The sequence below is a fragment of the Papio anubis genome, chromosome X (assembly GCF_008728515.1).
Source record: "Papio anubis isolate 15944 chromosome X, Panubis1.0, whole genome shotgun sequence".
Lineage (NCBI taxonomy): Eukaryota > Metazoa > Chordata > Mammalia > Primates > Cercopithecidae > Papio > Papio anubis.
In genome coordinates this window covers 77,185,990-77,191,257 of record NC_044996.1, presented here as the reverse complement: position 1 = coordinate 77,191,257, position 5,268 = coordinate 77,185,990, and the positions used below count along the sequence as shown (strand labels likewise).

At 37.0% G+C, this 5,268-nt stretch overlaps 1 pseudogene; it reads left to right on the top strand.

Moving 5' to 3' along the window:
- The first annotated feature begins 428 nt into the window (after window positions 1-428).
- On the top strand, window positions 429-4,595 carry LOC108583732 (annotated as a pseudogene).
- The last annotated feature ends 673 nt before the right edge of the window (window positions 4,596-5,268 follow it).

Here is a 5,268-nt window from a genome sequence, read left to right as displayed (position 1 = left end):
AATCCCATTCAGAAGACTGAGGAAGATACTAAGAAAACGCTTTCATTTCTTGCTGGAGGAAAAGAACAATAGCCACTGCAAAAATCCACCCAGACTAATATATCTTTACTATCTGTACTAAAGAAAATACCTTATCTGCACAGGAGTACACTGGGAAAATTTCATTGCACCTGTGTAAGAAGAATGGAGATCATTGGGTCATGTATGGTGGCTCATGCCTGTAATCCCAGCATTTTGGGAGGCCAAGGTGGATGGATCATCTGAGGTCGGGAGTTCGAGACCAGCCTGACCAACATGGAGAAACCCCATCTCTACTGAAAATACAAAATTAGCTGGACATGGTGGCGCATGCCTGTAATCCCAGCTATTCAGGAGGCTGAGACAGGGGAATTGCTTGAACCTGGGAGGCAGAGGTTGCAGTGAGCTGAGATTGCCCCATTGCACTCCAGCCTGGGCAACAAGAGCATAACTCCATCTCAAAAAAGATAAATAAATAAAATAAACAATGAAAATAAGAATAGAGATCATCTCCAAATCTGCACCCATACTCATCTCCCTGGAAGCTTCTCCATTTGGAGGAGGGATAGTAATACTTGTGAAGAACACACCTTAAAACGAAAGTTCAAAATACTTGCTTAAGACTGAGGTTTTAAAAGAACATCAGAGAATGGCCACTTTTCTTCCTCTCCCTAATCAGGCTGACAAACCTTGAATAAATATTATAGTGGAATACAGCTGGAGAAATGGCAAGAGACTAGCTCTCTATGGGAAGCAAAAAAAAAAAAAAAAAAAAAAAATCCAAAGCCAAGCAGAGAAACAAAAACAAGGTATCACTAGAGGATTTTGAAATCTCTCATGCCCATGACAACAACAAACTGAAACTCTGATAACCATAGCAACAAATTCCAACTCTGGTAACCATAGCAACCATAGCAACTAGGCAAATTTCAATCCTAGTCCAACTTCTGATTAGATCAACACAAACCCCCACATTAAAGGCACAGCAGAAGGAAAATCATGCTAATCTTGAAGTACATTTTTAAAATGAAATTATATGTACTATCTTATAAATGGTGACCTTTCAACAACAACAAAATTATGTTGCATGCCAAAAAACATGAAATAAACACAATCTGAAGAGACAAAGAATCTTTCTAAAGCAGACTCAGATATCACATGGCTGTTGAAACTATCATTAAAACATTTTAAACAACTGCAATTAACATGTATAATCACTGGTTCTCAAAAGCAGGTAATTTTGCCCACAGAAAATATTTGGCAACATCTAGACACATTTATCATTGCCTTAACGGGAGATGTGTTACTAGCATCTAGTGGGTAGGGGCCAAGGATGAGGCTAAACATCCTACAAGGTGCAGGACAGCATTTTATTTATTCATTCTTACAGTTTTCATTTTTTGCTGAAAGTACAGGTATAATCTTGCTTGTCATCTACTTTCACCATTAGAGCATTTAACACAGGAGTTCCAAACTTTGGCATAATTGATATTTTCAGGCAGATAATTCTGTTGTAAAAATAAAATGGATATGTTAATATGACTGTAGTAATCATTTCATGATGTATATGTATATCGAAACAACACCTTAAATTTATACAATAAAAAAGAAAGAATAATATGACAATGCCAGAAATAAAATTCACAATAGGAAAGTCTTGGGGGAGGGTTGTGATGTACATCCAGTGAGTAGCTAGTGGTCCCAGGTGCTGCTGGTTTGTGTGCTCTGAGGGAGAGTCTGAGCCACATGCTGCTGCCAGAGGAGCCCCGCAGGCCAGTGTAAGCATTAATAATGTCTCTCATCTTTGAGTGAATCTACCATGGCTTCAGAATTGTGATCTAGTTTCTAAGACTCTACAAGAAATATAGAAAATTTATATTCTTGGGTTTGGACAACGCAGGCAAAACCACTCTTTTTCACATGCTCAAAGGTGACAGATTGGGACAACACATTCCAACACTACATCTGACATGACAAGGGCTAACAATTGCTGGAATGACTTTTACAACTTTTAATCTTGGTGGGCACGAGCAAGCACATCGGTTTGGAAAAATTATTTCCCAGCAATTAATGGGATTTTCCTTCTGGTGGATTGTGTGGATCATTCTTGCCTTGTGGAATTCAGATTTGAACTTAAAGCTTTAATGACTGATGAAACAGTATACAATGTGCCAATTCGTATTTTGGGAAACAAAATTGACAGAACAGATGAACTCAAGGAAGAAAAACTCTGTGAGATATCTAGGCTTTATAGACAGACCACAGGCTAGGAGAATGTGGCCCTGAAGAATTTGAATGCTTGCCCCATAGAAGTGCCTGTGTGCAGTGTGCTCAAGAGGCAAGATTATGGCGAATGTTTCCACTGGTTCTCCCAGTATATTGACTGACGTCGGGGCACTGAAAATAAAAGAGTTTTGCTTCTCTGGACTGATCCTAATCACAGCTTCCTCATGAAATTTTCTACTAGAACAAGGAAAGCTCTCCAACCATGTCTGCTATTGAGAGGCCATGAGTATCTGTCCAGTCTCTCATTGCCCACTGGTGACGTGTGCTCTTTTCCACACTGTTGAAAGGTAATGTTGCCCCATGTGCTGGTACAGGTTTGTATCCTGGGACTTGGAAGCGGTCAGAATTTGCTGGGTAAAGCTGTGTGCCATCATGGGGCACCTGAAAAGAAAAACACATCTCGCCACTATGGTCGATTTCAAAAGAAACTGATTCTATTTTTTAAAGAAAATGTTGTTAATATAATTGGTATCCCTCCTAACTTTTCAATTTCATAATTTACTTGGTCCAAAGTGTTCTATTATTTTTTAAACTAATGAATAATATTTAGATACTTCGTAAAATTATGAACAGATACATATTGGACGTCAGAGCTCATTTGGAACTTACCGCTGCTGAGTTAGCAGGTTGCGGTGAGAAGCTCCCCTGAGCTCACCTGTCTATATAACTGCCTTGTAGTAGGTGGCATTACCTTGTGCACAGAGAACCAGAAAAGGGGCAAAACCCTGGCATGTGTAGCAGATTATTCACTGTGGAGTAGTTAATTATAGAGGGTGTTATTGGTGTTATTATTTTTACTTATAAAGTTACAGATTTCAGCCAGTCTGCTTTTGTATAATACTTTCATGAGATTTTATTCCTCTCTATAGTACTTTGCTTTTCCATTTTCAGTTATAAAAAGTGAATTTCACCTGATAAAAGAGTTAAGAACATCTCTCATGTTGTCACATACTCCAGGTGTGTCTCGGTAACATTTACACAGATTTTAGGAGGAATTTTTTAATAGGAAGACACAGGACAAAGTTAAGAGCTCAAGGGCTCTCAATTCTATGAGTTGAGACTTAAAAATCTGGTATTGTAGCACTTGTTTGGATCTAGAAAAAATTTTAGTTAGTGGGCTTTAAAACTTCCATTTGCAGAATTTGGTCTCTATTGGGCTGTTCCTGAGCTCTTTTTCTTACGTCTATTCTCTTTAGATATCTATGTTTTGATGTTTAATGACAAGGTTAATATATATAGATTTTGGGGGTTTGTTTGTTTGTTTTTGTATGAAATTGGCTTTTTCCTTTCCAGAAATAAGCTGGGGAAAACACTAACCAAAAAACTTTCTGCATAGCTGTTTTCTTGGAGACGGCATCACCTATAGGCAGTAAAGACTCATTGTAAAAGCATGAGCATCCCTACTGGAGTAATGAGGATTAATTTTATAGCATTCAATTTTCTTGGTACCAAGTGTGAAATTGGATTTTTATAATCTTAACCTATATTCTAATCTTGCAGTAAAATATGAGATGATAGTATCTTCTAGGAAAAGATAGAATATAGGAGATGAAATGCTGGAAAGATATCTTTATTCTAATGTGAGGGTAGAAAAAGTATGATCAACATGTTACTGGGGTGAGAGAGTAATGTTCTTTAGTTGGAGTTCTCATTCTTAGTCTTCAGTACCTATTTATTGGGAAATAATACTTCTTTTCACTACCAGGTGCCAAATGCAGAGACCCAGTGAAGTGCATCCCTGGGAAGTACATACATTTTATTTATTAGCAAGCATAGCTGTATTAATAAAAAAATCTTTGGTTTGCAAAGGGGTAAAGCCATAGGTAAACAAATTTAGCTAACAGTAAATGAAGTAGGTAGTTAACTTGCATATTTTATTTCCTTTGGTTAAAGATTACCATACTTCTCTATTCAGAGACATGAGAAGTAGGATTGCTTCAGTGTTAGTTTCCTTATTTTTGTTTTTTTATTTGTCCCTAATCACTTTGTTGCAAGCTATAAAACCATGTGATCTACATAGGGCAGCTCTTTGTGAAAGTGGTTTATTCCCTTGGAGAAAGAGGGCATTGAAAATCAGTTAGAGCGCATCTATAATGAGATAGCTGAAAAAAGCTGCTGTGAGAAGCTCAGCTCCAAACACAGAATCAGCACCTTGTACAGGAACTCCCGTGAATTGAGACTTTCCATTCTGTTTTATTAGATTGAATATGTGTCCTATTTCAGAAAAAGGGAAACAGTTATTTACAAAAGAAAGTTAATCTGCATCCCAACCATCTTTTAAAAAGTTAAAACAAATAAAAAACCCCACAATAACAGAAACTAGATTGTTTTCATTGGGCTCATCAGTAGACATACTACAGCTGAGAAAAACATAAATAATCTTGAAGTTGAGTCAATAGAAATTCCCAAACTGTAGTGCTGAGAGAAAAGAGTAAGAAAATAGTATGGAACATGCAAGTGCAGTGGGATAATAACAAATGGTCTAATGTACATGTCATTGGAATCCTAGGAGGAGAAGAAAGACAAAAGAACAGAGAAAATACTTGAAAAAAATAATGGCTGATAATTTTCCAAAATAACTACCAAATACTACAAATTGAAGAATTTCAGAAAACATCAAGCAGGATAAATGCAATACAAACAAAACAAAAACATATTACACACACACACACACAAACACACACAGCTGTAGGCATATTCACACTGCTAAAAACTACAAGCAAGGAGAAAATTTTGCAGTCAGCCAGGGATAAGGGCACATTGTTTACAGAGGAAGAAGGATAAGAATCATAGCAGACTTCTCTTTAGAAACCACAAAAACAAGAATACATCTTTTAAGTGTTGACATACAAATATTATGAACTTAGTATTCTATTCCCAGTGAAAATGTCCTTCAGAAGTCTTCCAATGTGACCCAACTGACCTTTAAAAACCAACCTTCCAACAACAGAATACACATTCTTC